The sequence below is a fragment of the Lycium barbarum genome, chromosome 7 (genome assembly GCF_019175385.1).
Source record: "Lycium barbarum isolate Lr01 chromosome 7, ASM1917538v2, whole genome shotgun sequence".
In the NCBI taxonomy this organism is placed as follows: domain Eukaryota; kingdom Viridiplantae; phylum Streptophyta; class Magnoliopsida; order Solanales; family Solanaceae; genus Lycium; species Lycium barbarum.
The window spans coordinates 51,707,682-51,727,484 of NC_083343.1; positions in this window are offsets into that span (position 1 = coordinate 51,707,682).

The following is a 19,803-nucleotide window of genomic DNA, read 5'->3' on the forward strand; positions in this document are numbered from 1 at the left end:
GGGAATATCTGCTTCCCTAATTCTCACTTGATGATAACCTGATCTCAGATCTATCTTGGAAAACCATTTAGCACCTTGCAACTGATCGAACAAGTCGTCAATTCTAGGAAGGGGATATCTGTTCTTCACCGTCACTTTTTTCAACTGCCTGTAGTCAATGCACATTTGTAGCGATCCATCTTTCTCCCTTACGAACAAGACTGGTGCTCCCCATGGCGAGGAACTAGGCCTTATAAACCCCTTCTTAAGTAAATCCTTTAGCTGTGCTTTTAGCTCTTTCAGTTCTGCTGGAGCCATCCGATACGGAGGAATAGAAATAGGCTCGGTGTCTGGTAGTACATCAATAGCAAAGTCGATCTCCCTTTCTGGAGGAAGGCCTGGTAACTCGTTGGGAAACACATCTGGGAATTCATTCACTACCGAGACAGACCGGAAAGTTGGCACTTCCGCTTCCGTGTTATGAACCCGAACTAGATGACAAATATAACCCTTGGCTATCATCTTTCTCGCCTTAAGGTAGGAAATAAACCTACCCTTTGGGAAAACTGCATTACCCTTCCACTCGAGTATGGGCTCTCCCGAAAATTGGAATCGAACTACCTTTGTCCGGCAACAAACATTAGCATAGCACGATGCCAACCAGTCCATACCCATAATTATGTCAAAATCTATCATCTCAAGTTCAATAAAATCCGCTGCCGTCTGGCGATCACATATAATGACTACACAGTCCTTATATACTTGCCTCGCTATTACAGGATCACCAACCGGAGTGAATACCTCGAAAGGTTTAATCGGCTCGGGTCTCACCCCAATACAATCAGCCATATACGGAGTAATATATGAGAAGGTAGAACCTGGATCAATCAGAGCATATACGTCATGGAAAAATTTAGTCAGGGTACCTGTGACAACATCTGGGGAAGACTCAAGATCCTGTCGCCCAGCTAAAGCATACACACGGGGCTGAACAACACTTGAAGTAGATGCTCCCCCTCTACCTGCTGTAGTCTGAGGAGTCTATGCTGTCGGGCGTGCTGAAGAAGAACCCGCTGCTGAACCTGTAGGCTGAGTCCCAGCTCTATCTCTTGCTGAGGGCAATCTCTCATCATGTGACCGACTTGCCCGCAAGCATAACAAGCATCCGAACCCTGACGACACTGTCCGGAATGTAACTTGCCACACTGGCTACACCGCGGCACTGGAGGTCTCCTCTGGCTAAAGTCTCCCCTGGACTGCGAATCTGAGGCCCTCGAACTCTGCCCCTGGCCTGACTGAGTAGAACGATCAACCCTCCTATCTGAGAATCTAGGAGGTGCACTAGTCACTGACTGACCTGAGTGCCTAGAATATGTCTGTCTCGGTCCCCCTCAGTACTCACTGCTCTTCCCCATAGATCTAGCCCTCTTACCTTGTCTTCTGTCACCCTCACGATCACTTCTCTGCTGTCGTTGTCTTCCTCGAGGTTCTGAGCACATGGGCCTGTATCCGGGAAATATCCATCCCTTCTTGCAAAGAGGCTGTCAGGCAATCTCTAAACAAGTGTAGTCCTAAACCACTCACAAATCTATAGACTCGGTCTCCCATGTCAGCCACCATAGTCGGAGCATACCGGGCCAATGAGTTGAATTGCATACTATACTCTAGGGCACTCATGCTTCCCTGTTTCAAATTCAAGAACCTGTCCGCTCTAGCTCGGCGGACATCAGGTGGCAAGTAGTGACGAATAAAGGCATCTACAAACTCTTGCACACGGGAGGTGGTGCATTCTCCCCTCTTGTTATCACCCAATTCTTATACCATAGTACCACCACGTCGCGAAGTCTATATGAGGACAACTCTACAGATTCAGTCTCAGAAGCATGCATAAGTGTTAACGTCCTCAGCATTTCATCGATAAAACCTTGTGGGTCCTCATCCGGCTTCGACCCGAAAAATTCTGGAGGATTTAGAGTAAGGAAATCACGGGCTCTTGTACTAGCTGAACGATCACTTGGGCCCGCATTCTGTCGTTGTGCCTGAGCGGCAACCAACTGCGTCAATAAATGTATAGCCTCGGACACTTGTTGACCCGAAGCACCCGGTGGAGGAATCGGAGCTGAGGCTCCTCCTTGCTCTTCAACATTGGGCACGGCCTCACTTTGCCATTCACTTTCCTCTACCCCCGCCAGAGGCTCCCTTTCTGCCCATTTCTTCGTCGTAGCTTTGCCCTTCTGCGCAGCTGTAGCTTTTCCTTTCGGCGGCATTTTTCTGAAACCATAACGCACTTTTAGGGATGATATAATCCTAGACATGGCTCTATCGCACGATTCATGAGAAGAAGGATGGTCATTTTCCTAAATGCCCTGTAGCCTAACACACCATAAACAAGGCTCTACTAGACACGCCTCGTAGACACTTCCTAGGGCGAACTGCTCTGATACCACTTTTGTCACGACCCAGCTAGGGGCCACGACTGGTACCCGGAGCTAGTTACCGAGAACCGCTCATTCTAATGCTTATCTTTCTCATTTAATACTCTTTTATCAATTTTACATACCAATTGTAGGAAAATCATATTTAATCAAAACATAAATACTTTATATACATTTTTCTCTCGGCCATCAGAATAATACACATACATATGAAAACATTTTGTGAGACCATCTAACCCACACTTCGTATCTACGATCCTCTACTAACATAATGAATACATGAACGGAACACGACTCTGTCATGCCCAAAATATGCATATATGAATGTACATCAAAAGAATAGTCATAAGCACCTCCGAACAATGGAGTGCTATCTATCAACTGACAGCTACTGAGGACCTAGGCCAAGATCTCCTCCGTGTCTACCTGTGGGCATGAACACAGCGTCCGAAGAATGGACGTCAGTACGAATATTGTACCGCGTATGAGAGGCATACAAAATGAAAGGAACATCAGTAATATGGGAATAACATCAACATGAGACATATGGATCTGACTGATAATCATAAATGAAGTAATGCATGCTATCTTACTCATACTCATCATCATAACATGTATGCATCATATGCAAGCTGCCCGTCCATGTCAGAACGGTGTGATAATCAATAATATTAACCCGCGTCCAGGCCTCCCGCGTCCAGGCCTCCCGCGTTCGGGGTACCATCTCATGCGGCCCACTAGTGGTGTCTGCCCACGCCCGTAGGTCGTGGTGTATCCATATCGCCGCCCGCCGAAGCGGTGTCTGCCCGGCCAACTAGGCCCGGTGTGAAATGCTCATGACATGCTCAATATAAATGCTCATAGTAATATGCTTATCATAAAATACTTATCTTATCATAATACGTATATAAGACTCATGATCAACTTTACTCTATCGGGGTGACGTAAGGTCGTGATTGTCACGACCCAACCCCGTGGGCCGCGACTGGTATCCTAACTGGATACCCATACGTATCTACTTAACAGAATTTCGTACCGTACAATTTTTTTTTTTTTAAACAGCTGTGTGCAGAACCAGGCCAATACAGATGCGGCGCGCGCGAACATATACATACCTGAACATACAAAAATTTACATATAAGCCGATAAGGCTAACATAGCAGACAGAGTCGTGAAATCATACGCACCTACCTGAACAGATGTAACCCGTAACCCACATACATATCTACAGGCCTCTACAGACATACAGAGTCATATGACGGGACAGGGCCCCGCCATACCCAGAATTTCCATACATACAAAATATACGGAAAACAGAAGATATATACCAAAAGTGTACGCTCCGGATCAAAGGAGCTCTTCAGAACAGCAGAATCAGAACCCTACGCTGGCGGCGTATCACCTGTTGTGTCTGTACCTGCGGGCATGTAGCGCAGCCCCCGAAGAACCGGGGGTCAGTACGAAGGATGTACCGAGTATGCAAAGTAGAAACATAACAACATAATCATAATCTGAACCGGAAGCATATGTATATAGCGGACAGAACCATAAATCGAACGGACGGACGGAATCATAATCCCGACAGACGGACAGAATCATGGTTCAGACAGACAGATAAAATCGTAAAACATATGGGCATACAGAATCAGAATCCACACGGACATGCAGAATCAGAATCCATACGGACATACAGAATCAGAATCCATACGGACATACTGAATCAGAATCCATACGGACATACAGAATCAGAATCCATATGGACATACAGACTAAATCGTAATCCAGATGGACAGACAGAAGTATGCCGGACAGAATTATGCATGCAGAGTCATACAGAATCATACAGAGGCATGTGCTTGTATAAATGCTGATGGCACATGCATACATACATACAGATCCCGGCCCTGTCTGGGGGCGCGGTAAACAGAACCCGGCCCTCTTAGTACGGGACGCGGTGGACAGACAGAATCAGATCAGATCATATGCCATCCTGGCCGCCATCCCCATACACAGATCATAATATCGTAATCATACAGATATAACTGATCCCTGCCCGCACGCCGAGGGACGCGGTGAATAATACAGAGAAACATGCACGATAACAGAACCTGGCCCGGGACGCAGTGAAGGAATGCATTGAGACAGCCACGAACAGATTAATGAGAAACCACATACATACAGACTCACATACAGACTCAATCAGACTGAAGGGTGCCAAACGGCGAGCCAAATCAGAGTATCCAGATAGTATGCATAGTACGCGCCTATATCCTACTTGGGAAGGCACGACAGATTATTATCAGAATCAGATTCTCAGATCTTCAGAAGTCATTTTGTATGAATTGCATAAAAATAGTCATATCATAACCAAAATAATAGTCCAGATGTTTTCTGAGAAAATCGGACAAAACGGAAGTATTTAAGGTTATACAGAAGATATCGGGCCTTGTGGGCCCGCCTCAGACCAACTCGAGGCAACATATGTAAATTACTGATAATAGACCTTATGAGGTCATCCATAATCGTTTGGAAGTGTTCCAACTCCGTTTAGGGAAGTTTCGTACAAAAATTCACTTTAAAGGCAATTTGTAAGAAAATGGTTTCAATTGTACTGAAGGAATTGGAGCGGTTTTCCGTCTCGAATTCCGAGGAACGGAGTCGTACTTAAGGCTCGCGGTCGAGCCTATCACATCCAGAACATGCCTAAGAATAAAGGGGAAGGCTTTACATACCTCGATTGCGCCTTATGCTCGCTTAGCTTCACTTCCAATTTCGTCCAAAATCTACAAATGGTCATGTTTACCAATTGTCAAATTCAAGCCTTTAAGAATCCAAATTTTATTACTTGCCTACCGAAATTTCGGCAGCATTTCCCCTATACATATAGCCTCCCCGAGATTCAACACGGCTCAACACAACCAACAACAACCCAACAACAACATCAACAACATCAACAATTTTCATAATTCACAATATACGCAATTAGTCTACTTTACGACATAATACAATAATCCTCATTTCGACTTCACACTTCCAAATCAATACCAACATATGCCGTAAAACAGCCCGCACATTATTTTCCAAATTTTCTCAACCAACCAATTCGCGATATGACTATTTAATAATTTTATTTCCGCAAAGAGGTCAAAATTAACACTAACAACATCAGTAACAACATCCTCCACATTCTACCAGTTAAATACATTTGTTTTCATCCAAAATTTTCTTCAAACCCCATTCTACAATTCAGCCATACCAACAAACGAATTTATCACGTTATTTCTTCGTTCTAATCCGTTAAAACTCTAAATAAACTTGTTAACAATAAAAAAAGACCTTATTCATACCTTAAGTGCACAGCCACCACGTCCACCCTCTTATTTTTAGTTGATTTTTAGCTCAAATCGAAGGCAACGCGACGTAGAACACTTTTCTCTTCATGGGCTTCGGGATTCGGGGCTCCGATTTTGGTCAAAAACTAATTTTTTTTCTCTAGGCTCTCCTCTCTCTTTTTCTCTAGAGTTTTCCAGGTTTCTTGATCTGAAAATGAGGGAGAGAAACTGATTTTTTTCTATTAAAAGAGTGGGTAATGGGCCTGACCCGAATTGGAAATCGGGTTGGGCCCATTTCACTGCCCAGCTTGACCTTTCGACCTTACAACGTCCATATCTCCTTGTACCGACGTCTCCTGGGAGCCCCCGACCTACCATTGGAAAGCTATTTCAATTAGCTACAACTTTTATTTCTGGGCGTTTTCCCCAATTCCAAACTTATAATGCCGTTTTTGCCCCTCCAAGTCAGGTCATCCGAAAACGATTTCTTAAAAATATTCGTTTGGAGGGCTTCCACTTTGATTTGGCCCCAGGGCCCTTCACGGGTTGTGTTTAACTTTACATATACGATTCATATAACTTTTCACATCTCCCCTAAAAATATCTTGATGTGTGGGCCCCACCTCAGCTTACAAATAATTCGACGTTCGAAAATGCAAGATATAACATTCTCCCCCCCTTTAGAACAGTCGTCCTCGAATGTTCGATTGACCTTAGGGGGTCTCGTGACACTTCAGGGAGGTTCCTTTCTTTCCTTCAAAATTCCTTTCAACGTTACGATTGCCATCAACATCTTTCACCTCTTGCCACACTTCTCGGTTCCTTACAACGTTATCATAATTTCACGTTACATCAAACAGGTTCATAACTAGAGCCAGACGCACAAAAGCATATCGGACAGATTCATAGTTGAAGCCAGATGTACGGAAGTATGTCAGACAAATCTGAGATCGGAGTCAGACGTACAAAGAGGTATCAGCCAGATTCGAAATCAGAATCAGACGTACAGAAATGTATCAGACAGAGTCGTAATCAGAATCAGACATACGGAAATGTATCAGACAGACGCGTGATCAAAATCAGACGTGCAGAGATGTATCAGACAGATTCATATCCAGAATCAGACACACAGAGGCGTGTCAGACAGATTCGTAATCAGAGTCAATCGTACAGGGGTGTGTCAAACAGAAACGTATTCAGAATCAGACGTACAAAGATTTATCAGACGGGAACATAATCGAATTCAGGAGTACAGAGGCGTAATAGGCAGAGCCTTATCAGAATCGGAAGTGCAGAAGTGTAACAGATAGAATCTGAATTAGAATCAGATCACTCCTATTAAGGCTCCAGTGATTTATGGAAATTTCTCTTATTTGTAAACTTGTTCGCCAAGTTTTCATACAAATCGTCTTACGTGTCGCTTATCGATTCTTCTGAAGCATTCTGCTTATTCACATTTCTTATCCTTCATCTTTCCTACTATCCATACTCATTTTCCTTTCCAGATATCGTCACACCAGACTAAGTTATAATGTAATCGGGGTTTTTTCTATTCTTTGACAACATTCGTGTCCTCACCCCCGCTTCGTTTCATGTATTCGATTTAGTAAAACCTTCCGTCTATCACAACATCAGCCGCCGGGACTCGGCTCTCGACCCATACATGCATCAGACGAAAATCGTACACATACACATACACACATACAAATATATTTACTAATATCTTACTGGCGAACGTCTCTGACTGTTATTCGAATTCGCTCAATTTCCCGAGCGGCATTGCACCTTTTCGTTTCGCCCACTTAGTCCGCCTCGTTCTACGCAACCCCTGCAAGGGCACTAGTTACTCCACACATTCTCTTTCCCTTTAGGTTACCCCAAATTTCCATTTATATCTATCATACTTATACTAGTGAAAAATTTTGCATTACTTCCCAGGGGGGGTCACCCATCCCAGAATTGCCCTGGCCTTAGCACGCTTAACCTCGGAACATTCATGCATTTTAGCGCGTTACGGCTAATATAATTTCGTCGATTGCCCCGCACGACCTTTGTCACGTAACTTTGGGCAGATCGGGGTCTTAGCAAATTTTCGGAAATTTCTCGTAGCGGGTCCCACCCCCGGCTAAGTCGTACCATTACCCTTTTGCCTTTCTGAATCTTCAATATTCACTTTCATACACATATACATATGATTACAGACAACCCACAGATTTAAGTCTTCATCCCACAAATTCCGTCTCCAAATAGTCGGCGAAATCTGATAAAATATTACCGTAAGATGCTCTCCAACCACCAACAGAAGAAAACTAAATTCCGACGAGTATCGCGGAACCTTTTTGTACTCAATCTACATATTTACCTCCATATTCCTGGAACAATTTGGGCAGAGTTTCCTCTGTATTTCTTACTATCCGAAACCTGTACACCAGAAATACCAACCATGCCTCACAGGGCCAACACATGCACGCATATATATACATCATATCATGTCATATCATAGCCACACGGGGCTGCTAACATCAAATAAGAATTACAACAACGTCGACACTTACCACACGTGCCCAACTCAAACGGCATCGGAGGCACTTTCCTGTTTACTTTCAGCTGAGATTTCTAGATTCACACTGATGGTGGGGATATCTCAGTCGCCCTTGCCTTTAATCACTAGGTCTCTAATCCTTTTTAAATTTCCGTCGTCGTCATTGAACAACATTTTACGGATATCATACACACATCGAAAATTCTAGGAAACTTATGTACTCATAACTGATCAATCTCGGGTCTAACCTGGGGAGCTGCCGTGGGAATTGTGTCCCTCATCATCGTCATCTGTCTGGCCCCCATTCGCCTGGCCCCCGCTATTACCTGCATCTGAATCGGTGGAGTATAGGTAGCCCGGCAATTCCTGGTTCACTGATGGCCAGGACAAAGGACCGGAGTAGGGCGTAACACTCTCTGGAGAAGCCTGTCTAACATAATGCTCCACTACAGGAGCTGCTGGCATGTCCTCGGGGACCTCCTCCTCCGGCGTCCCAGAGGAATGCTCTAATGGCTCAGCATCGGGGCTATCCTCCTCCCTGGCGGTAAGAAACTCTGGAGGTATCGTCGCTGGGTCCTCCGAGGGGTCAGTATCATAACTATCTTCTCTGGGATCCTCTGCTCTGGGAATCAGAAACTCTGGAGGAATTGTCTCTGGATCCTCCGAAGGGTCTGTCTCAATCGAGTAGCTGGGGATCTGCCTACTCGGTCCTGGTGACGTCCTGGGGGCCTTCTTAGCACCCTCATCCCTATCATCAGAAACACTCCTCTTCATTCTTTGTCAATCTGCAATCACCTGCAGGAAGAGGGTCAGAACCATTTTCCCCAAATACTGACACTTCTGCTCTTTTGGAGCCTCGCTGTAGATACAACAATTCGTAGGAAACATCCCAACCATATAGCTTTATCGCACGATCTAAGATTCAAAGAAGGGTAACATCCTAGATGCCCTGTAGCCTCCTGTTTATAGATGTGGTGCACAACACATCGATAAACAAGACTCTACTAGACACGGCCTGTAGACATTCCGAGGACTAACCGCTCTGATACCACTTCTGTCACGACCCAACCCCGTGGGCCGCGACTGGTATCCTAACTGGACACCCATACGTATCTACTTGACAGAATTTCGTACCGTACAATTTTTTTTTTTTAAACAGCTGTGTACAGAACCAGGCCAATACAGATGCGGCGCGCGCGAACATATACATACCTGAACATACAGAAATTTACATATAAGCCGATAAGGCTAACATAGCAGACAGAGTCGTGAAATCACACGCACCTACCTGAACAGATGTAACCCGTAACCCACATATATATCTACAGGCCTCTACAGACATACAGAGTCATATGACGGGATAGGGCCCCGCCGTACCCAGAATTTCCATACATACAAAATATACGGAAAACAGAAGATATATACCAAAAGTGTACGCTCCGGATCAAAGGAGCTCTTCAGAACAGCAGAATCAGAACCCTACGCTGGCGGCGTATCACCTGGTGCGTCTGTACCTGCGGGCATGTAGCGTAGCCCCCGAAGAACCGGGGGTCAGTACGAAGGATGTACCGAGTATGCAAAGCAGAAACATAACAACATAATCATAATCTGAACCGGAAGCATATGTATATAGCGGACAGAACCATAAATCGAACGGACGGACGGAATCATAATCCCGACAGACGGACAGAATCATGGTTCAGACAGACAGATAGAATCGTAAAACATACGGGCATACAGAATCAGAATCCACACGGACATGCAGAATCAGAATCCATACGGACATACAGAATCAGAATCCATACGGACATACAGAATCAGAATCCATACGGACATACAGACTAAATCGTAATCCAGACGGACGGACAGAACTATGCCGGAAAGAATTATGCATGCAGAGTCATACAGAATCATACAGAGGCATGTGCTTGTATAAATGCTGATGGCACATGCATACATACATATAGATCACGGCCTGTCTGGGGGCGCGGTAAACAGAACCCGGCCCTCTTAGTACGGGACGCGGTGGACAGACAGAATCAGATCAGATCATATGCCATCCTGGCCGCCATCCCCACACACAGATCATAATATCATAATCATACAGATATAACAGATCCCGGCCCGCACGCCGAGGGACGCGGTGAACAATGCAGAGAAACATGCACGATAACAGAACCTGGCCCGGGACGTAGTGAAGGAATGCATTGAGACAGCCACAAACAGATTAATGAGAAACCACATACATACAGACTCACATACAGACTCAATCAGACTGAAGGGTGCCAAACGGCGAGCCAAATCAGAGTATCCAGATAGTATGCATAGTACGCGCCTATATCCTACTTGGGAAGGCACGACAGATTATTATCAGAATCAGATTCTCAGATCTTCAGAAGTCATTTTGTATGAATTGCATAAAAATAGTCATATCATAACCAAAATAATAGTCCAGATGTTTTCTGAGAAAATCGGACAAAACGGAAGTATTTAAGGTTATACAGAAGATATCGGGCCTTGTGGGCCCGCCTCAGACCAACTCGAGGCAACATATGTAAATTACTGATAATAGACCTTATGAGGTCATCCATAATCGTTTGGAAGTGTTCCGACTCCGTTTAGGGAAGTTTCGTACAAAAATTCACTTTAAAGGCAATTTGTAAGAAAATGGTTTCAATTGTACTGAAGGAATTGGAGCGGTTTTCCGTCTCGAATTCCGAGGAACGGAGTCGTACTTAAGGCTCGCGGCCGAGCCTATCACATCCAGAACATGCCTAAGAATAAAGGGGAAGGCTTTACATACCTCGATTGCGCCTTATGCTCGCTTAGCTTCACTTCCAATTTCGTCCAAAATCTACAAATGGTCATGTTTACCAATTGTCAAATTCAAGCCTTTAAGAATCCAAATTTTATTACTTGCCTACCGAAATTTCGGCAACATTTCCCCTATACATATAGCCTCCCCGAGATTCAACTCGGCTCAACACAACCAACAACAACCCAACAACAACATCAACAACATCAACAATTTTCATAATTCACAATATACGCAATTAGTCTACTTTACGACATAATGCAATAATCCTCATTTCGACTTCACACTTCCAAATCAATACCAACATATGCCGTAAAACAGCCCGCACATTATTTTCCAAATTTTCCCAACCAACCAATTCGCGATATAACTATTTAATAATTTTATTTCCGCAAAGAGGTCAAAATTAACACTAACAACATCAGTAACAACATCCTCCACATTCTACCAGTTAAATACATTTGTTTTCATCCAAAATTTTCTTCAAACCCCATTCTACAATTCAGCCATACCAACAAACGAATTTATCACGTTATTTTTTCGTTCTAATCCATTAAAACTCTAAATAAACTTGTTAACAATAAAAAAAGGCCTTATTCATACCTTAAGTGCACAGCCACCACGTCCACCCTCTTATTTTTAGTTGATTTTTAGCTCAAATCGAAGGCAACGCGATGTAGAATACTTTTCTCTTCATGGGCTTCGGGGTTCGGGGCCCCGATTTTGGTCAAAAACTGATTTTTTTTCTCTAGGCTCTCCTCTCTCTTTTTCTCTAGAGTTTTCCAGGTTTCTTGATCTGAAAATGAGGGAGAGAAACTGATTTTGTTTCTATTAAAAGCGTGGGTAATGGGCCTGACCCGAATTGGAAATCGGGTTGGGCCCATTTCACTGCCCAGCTTGACCTTTCGACCTTAAAACGTCCATATCTCCTTGTACCGATGTCTCCTGGGAGCCCCCGACCTACCATTGGAGAGCTATTTCAATTATCTACAACTTTTATTTCTGGGCGTTTTCCCAAATTCCAAACTTATAATGCCGTTTTTGCCCCTCCAAGTCAGGTCATCCGAAAACGTTTTCTTAAAAATATTCGTTTGGAGGGCTTCCACTTTGATTTGGCCCCAGGGCCCTTCACGGGTTGTGTTTAACTTTACATATACGATTCATATAACTTTTCGCATGTCCCCAAAAAAAATCTTGATGTGTGGGCCCAACCTCATCTTACAAATAATTCGACGTTCGAAAATGCAGGATATAACAGTGATCCCCCGATTACATTATGAAACCATCATGGACATTCCGCCCCACCTTGAAAGGACTAGTACATAAGGTGAGTGTAGGCAAGGAGTATCATCATCCTCATTCTAGTGTCATCATATCGTATAACTCATCTCATATAGGCATTCATAAGTATAAGCTTTTAACTTCTTAGAATGCAAGAACTTATGAAAGGAATAGGGATTCAAGTTAAGGGATTCATGCCATTAGAAAGAAGGACTAGTCTCACATACCTTGGTCGTTTAGCTAAGATATCGCTCACTTGTTCTCCGTCGATATCACGTCGTTACCTTCATAAGAGAATTCGTATCACCATTAGTAAACTAACTATAAGAACGCGTCGCTAATTCTAGGAGAAGTCGGACAACGCTTCCTTCGCTCATACTACTTTTCTCACGTTCTATATCAACTCCCAATATTCATAATATTATTCGCAATATCATGATCGACAATCGTCATTTTCCTCCAATTTTCCTTTATTTCTACTTCTAGCTCATCCTTGCGTTTTCATGCATTTAATGCTTGTTTCATGATAAAAACATAATTTATAACGTATTAGTACTCACAACACTTCAATATTCATGGTTCGATTCCACTATCATTCATTCATGCCACTATTCACTCAATAATGACCCATTTCTATGTTCTTCCACATTTCAAGTGTCTAAGCTTTCCAATACTTCAAACTACATGGAATAATCATAAAATTTACCTTGGATGATGGTTGAACAATCCTTAAGTTGAAATGCTCCAATTAGCCAAAACCCTAGTTCCACCTTCTTGGGAATTTCTTGACTTAGAAGATCCTTTGATGTGTTCTTACACTTACTTTTATGAATTTGGTTTTGATAATCTTGATACCTCCTTTGATTCTCTTGAATTCTTGTGGAGGAATTATTTGGAATATTCTAGAGGTCTCTTGAGTTGTTGGATGAATAATGAAGTAATACGAAGCCTAAGTCCCTTTTTAAAATCACAAAATCTGATCTTTAATGAATTCTTGTCGGGGTGAACAGTGATCGTAAACCACCATATACGGACCGTGTTTTGATTTACGGTCTGTCCACTGTGGTCGTGTTTAAGCATCCCAGAAACAGAAAGGTTGGCTGGGGATTATGGCAATTTACGACTGAGGTTTACGGTCCGTAAACCAGTTTACGGGCCGTCCTCCAAGTCGTATTTAACCATTCAATGACAAAAAGTTTTTGACAAGCTGGAGGACGACTGCACTATACGGTCCGTAAATCACTTTACGGGGGCCGTATAGTGCTATATACGACCACTGTGCTGAAAAATTTTCCGCGACTTTCTTATTTCCAAAAATTCTTAATTAGCCATTCCCGACTTAATAAAACATCATTCACTCAATTTTCATCATTCCACTCATCACACAAGTACGGCGAAATTTCGGAGGTGTAACAAAAACGACCACCTTCCACCCGAATTCATCAAGAATGGATACATATAGATATAATATCATGTTAACACTAGATTTTTACACATTCACACCTAACTCGAATTTATGGGATGTTACAAAAAGAGAGGAAAAAAAGTAATACTTGATGTTTGAAGTTCTTCAGCCAGTTCTCAGACAGGGAAAAACGCATCAAGGGCATTTTCAGTTCAACACTCTTTCATGTTAACAAAGCAAAATACTACTGACTCTAGCAAAAGATCATAACTGTCAGTAGCTTGTAATTCTACTCAACTAAAAGCTATAAATGGCATCTTTTTAACCTTACACAAATCACAGGTTCATGCATCATGCTAAGCACTAGTAGTACAGAAATCATTTACTAACTTTAGGTTAGATTTTTATTCCACCAACTTACCACTTTACTTTTATTCAAAATGAGAGATCTGAAGCTTAAAATGCGTTTGCCAAGAAGTCATTCAAGCCAAAGTTGGCTATTATTTATGGTGTGAAATGATCAGAACAAAAGGGACAACTAACAAGAAATTTAAACCCAAAAACACTTATACATAGGCATGCCCTAAGCTAGTCTCATAACATAATATTAAAAGGAACTATTGTGTTCATCATGCTCTCATTCTAACTAAGGCAGACTCAATGACAACCCCTATCGAAACTTAGTTTGATGGAGGTTAGATATTTAAAGCTAACCTTACAGATATTTGAGTCTAAACTACTGATTTTTATGGAAAGCTAACAAACAACAATACTAAATTTTGAAGCTTGCTAATTCTTGTCAGAAAGATATTGTTAATTCCCTATACTCTTATCATATTCATATTTTTACTTTCAGAGGTTTGAGTACCTTTTTCCTTTAATAGTCACATCTGATATTTATTAAATACTAATGACACTGGTAAACGGTAATAGCGATCAACGAACCAATAATCTCTTGATTAGGATCCATTAAGAGACAAACGAACATAGAACTACACACATGGATTTCTTAAACTATATCAAAAGTTAATCAAGAAGCTAAACTTGATTTGAACTAAATGGATTCGTATGCTGAATTTATCACAAATTTAACAGTGGAAGGGTATTAATATAAGTCCATGTTTCATTACCACACCAAAGATAAAACATGACAGAACTAAGATGAAAACGGGAAGGGACAGTTACACCACAAAAATCAACAACTTAGCATACTTATACGAACTAAACTAATCTAAACACAGAATACGCAACCAGAAATAAAAAAGTAAAACTAAGACGAGTAAAGAAGATTACCTTTCTGTCCAGCAGCAACGGGGGTGACGAGGTCGAATTAATCACCTTTCACCAAACTTGACCATTTCGACGAATCGAATCGACTTCAAAAATTAAACTACGGGCTCGAACTTCCTCGAATCTCAAGGCTTTAGCCGAATTTCTGAGTGTTCAAGCCCTTAGGGTTGTCAAAAACCCTTTGAGGTGTACAAACCATAAATTTGGCCTCTTGACCATTGTTCATCCCCGAAAATGAAGGGAGGGGTTTCTATTTATAGAACCCAAAACAATTCCCCAAATTCTTGTGCCTAACGATGTGGGACTATATTTGGATTTCCTTGGAATCCATTTTAAACTTGAAATTCATTTAATTTGGGGTTGAGATCCGAATCTTGTACTAGAAATTAGAAGAAAAAATCAAAAAAAGAAAAGGGAAAGCATTCTTACCGTTGAGGTTTGAAGAAGACAAATTTGCCCTGAAGATTTGGCCCAAAATGGATGGACAACAACTGTGTTGTGAAGGCTAGTCTGAAATTTTTCCAAAAATGGCCTAAAAAACTGTGTTTGAGCTGGGATGAAGGTTGAAAAAACCTTAGGGTTCGTTTGGTGTTGCTATTCTCGTTAAGGGCCTGTTTGGCTGTGAGGATGAAGGGGTTTTTGGGGGGTTTAAGTGAAAACTTGGACTCCCCTTTTTAAAAATACATAGCTTTAAACCAAAGTATTAACTTAAAACACTCTCGTAAAATAATATTCGTAAGGAATAAAATTTGTAATACGTTGTTTAAAAATATGAGCTTCAATATGAGCCCAAATTCGATATAGTTCCGGACAATATTTAAATAATGTGAAAATTATGGTCAAAATGAGCCGTAATTCATACAAAGTTTTAAATAACAATTTTTCTGAGTTATATGGAGTGGGATACACATCTTATCTTAAAATCATGTTTGTGAAAGTAACTAACTCGTAATTTTCTCGTAATCGTCAATTTCTATAAATTTCTCGGGATTTTTGAATTGTAGAATTTTAAAAGCGTATCCTTATTCCATCATGGCTTAGGAATTTTGAGAACTAAAATTCTCTCATTATGGGGTGAAAATTAGGTGTCAACAACTAGAATCTCTTATTGCATGAATTCTTCCTAATTAGTGGCTCATTTATGGAATTGGAAGTTAGGGTTTATACCCAAATTTGGGGGGTTTTCCTAGAATCTGAATTTAAGTAAACTGTAGTTTCTTCTAGCTTGTAATTGATGGGAATTGAACATTTAGAGTGTTGATTTCAGTTTGAGACCTTTATATCCTTAATTTCATCTTTCTAGTTCATAAATCCCATTCCATAGGTTGGGGATTTGGGTCTTGAATAGAAGTGGGGTTTGATTGATGATCTTCTTGATTCTAACTACATATTTTTGATATGATTATACTTCCATTACCTGGAGATTCAAAGAAAAAAAAAGACTAAGGTATGATTGTTGAAGACTTTGTTGTTCGGCCTTCCAGGTAGGTTACTGTTTTATTCTATTTTTAGACTTCGATTAGCGAAGCATATATTTAGATGATATTGTCGAAGAATGATTGTAAACCTTCAGGTATGAAGTTGGGTTGGATATTTCCTTAGGTTGGGCCTTGTTGTGTGATTTCGGCTAGCCACCCTGTTGTGTTGTGACTTATCTTGTTCTATTTGTTGTTGGCTCGTTCGCACGTGGATATAGTAGGTATTGTGGACTAGTGATATATCATGATGATGATATTGTAGTACCTACTTGTTCTGTTTATATACTAGGATTGTGGTTCTATTGTGGTTTATTGTGTAGCATTGTTATTGATATTGTTGGTGTGCCCATATATGGTACTATTGATATTGATTTGATTATTGACGTGAGGATCGATGTCCGATGTTTACGATGTTTGTCTCGGAATCAAGGTATAAGTGCTGGTAGCGTTTGCCGAGGTCTTTGCCGGAATAATGAGGATTGATACATGGACATCGTGGGTCCCTCAGGGGTTGTGCTGTCGAGTATAATGTTCCATCATCGGAGTACATGTGAATTGTTGCATATGCATTGCATTCATATTTTATACATTATTGCATTGCATTGTACTTCGGCTTCTTGTGATATTCTTCTGATGTAGTTGTGATATACGGATTCAGATTGGATGTACTGAGACTTGGCATGGTTGGTTTTAGAAGCTATAAATTAGGTGATTACTTGTACTTGGTTACTAGCTCGTGTTGACTTATACCTTGTTGATTTACCTAGTTATCTTACTTTATTACCTTGATATATGTTAGCTAATCTTAGTCGGCCTATGATACCTACCAGTACGTGTTGTTTGTACTGACCTGCACTTGCAGCATTCTTGTATGAATGTAGAGTATCAAGTGGGATCAACGTCTACCCCTCATGGCTAAGAGTTCGAGGCTGCTGATTCGAGTCTGTTGGGGTGAGCATGTGGATTCTTCGCTACCTGATGACTCTTCTTCTATTATGTCTTACTTTACTATTCTGAGACATTATTGAGACCATTGATGTATTATTTTTACTTCCAAACTTATAGATTTTATTTAGATGCTCTTGTATGACTAGGCTAGATACTAGGGTGTTTTTTTATTTACTTCCGCATTTATTATATATTCATATGTCAAACTTACATTACTTTATCTTCTTCCGCTAGTTATATTGTGTTTGTGAATATTTGGTTAAGGGTTCACCTACCGAGGTGAGATAGGTAAGTGCCCGTGCGACTTTGTGAAATTGGGTCGTGGCACTTGCTCCTTTAGTAAGATTGTATAAGAATAGAGAATGATGTGGCTCCAACGCGGGCACACCCTGAGGCCACTTCAGAGCAGATGATGGAGGATACTATGGCTCATGTTCTACTTCATTTTGATGCCAAGCAGGCTGCCGCTGGTGTTACTTCTCTGGACGGAGGATCGCAAACTAGAGCTGAGGCGCAGAGACCGATTCATGCAGCGTACCCTGCCGAGGCTATAGCTCCACAGATGGATGCAGTGCCAGCCTCGAAAGATGATATTAGACCCTTGGCGGGCCCTGTTATGACCTTGACTGATCAGGAGCTAGTTGGGAGGTTTAGGAAGTTGGAGCCGCCGAGATTTGTGGGTAATTTTGCAGAGGATGCGTATGAGTTCATCTTGGACATGCATGAGTTGTTGCGCATGATGGGTATTTTTAACTTCCATGGGGTTGATTATGTGTCCTACCAGTTTCACGGGTATGCAAAGACCTGGTGGAGGTATTTAATTACAAGTAGACTTGAGGGTTCTCCTCCACTAACTTGGACACTGTTTCATCGAGCCTTCCTTGAGAAGTATGTGCCTCGAGCTTTGAGAGAGGCACGTAGGGATGAGTTTCTCCACCTGTAGTAGAGGGTTTGTCTGTTGATGCTTATGTTATTTACTACTTGCATTTGGCCCGTTATTCAGCACTCTTGATTCCTACCGAGCCTGACAGGATTCGACGCTTCATTAGTGGGCTCTTTGGTTCTCTTCAAATTCCAAGCTTTCAGCTTTAGGCCATGGGTTCTTCCTTCCAGTCCATTGTTTAGCATGCTTCTTTAGTTGAGGCAGTTAAGGCCAGTGCATTTGGAGGGGCTAGTGAGAAGAGGAAGCGACAGTTTGGGCGTTATGGTTGTTCTAGCTCGAAGGGCGCCGGTCAGTCTTCTAGCCAGTATCAGTCATATTCCAGCCGCCCTGTGCAGTCAGCTTTGCAGACTTCCTCTAGTGCGCCATCCAGGCAAAGAGCTTCTGAGAGCTCATTCTCTCGACCAACAGACAGAGTTGTTCAAGCTGGGTCTTCAGCTTCAATCTATCAGTCTCCGCCTTTTAAGGCTTATTTTTCATGTAGAGAGCCCGGTCATTTTGCTAGAGGGTGTCCACGACCCTGGCAGGGCCATCAGTACCAAAGGACTCCGGCATCCTTTGGTAGCCGAGGTAATACTTCTCAGGTCATAGTGCTTCTCAAGCCGTAGTGGTTCACAGGTTTCTAGGGGTGGATTCAAGGCTAGTAGAGGTAGGTCCCAGAGTTCGAGTGGTGGATCACAGTCAGTACGTGGTGGGACCCAGTGTAATTTGTTCCCAGGTACACCCGAGCTAGAGGCCTCAGATGCTGTTATTTCAGGTATCATTTCTGTTCGACATAGAGCAGCATCTGTATTATTTAATCCTGGATCCACTTAATCGTATGTGTCGGCATATCATGTCGTTGATTGGGATTTGCCTTGTGATAGCATAGCGGTACCTATTCATGTGTCTACTTTAGTCGGAGATTCCGTTGTGGTTGATCGAGCTTATCGGTCATGTTTGGTTACTTTTATGTGTTATGACACTTGGGTAGATTTGATGATATTTGATATGGTGGATTTTGATATTATTTTCGGTATGACTTGGCTTTCTCCTTATCATGCGATCTCGGACTGTCATGCCATGACAGTCATGTTAGCCATGCCGGGTATTCCGAGACTTGAGTGGAGGGGTATTCCTAGCCCCGCTCCGAAGAAGATTAATTCCTTCCTTCAAGTGAAGAAATTAGTCAAGAACATGTGTTTATCTTATCTGGCCCATGTGCGTGACACTACTATTGCATCTTCACCCCTTGTGTATATTCCCATTGTGAGCGAGTTCGCGGAGGTATTCCCGTCTGATCTGCTGAGTACGCCACTTGGTAGCGATATTGACTTTTGTATTGACTTGGATCTGGGCACTCGCCTTATTTCTATTCC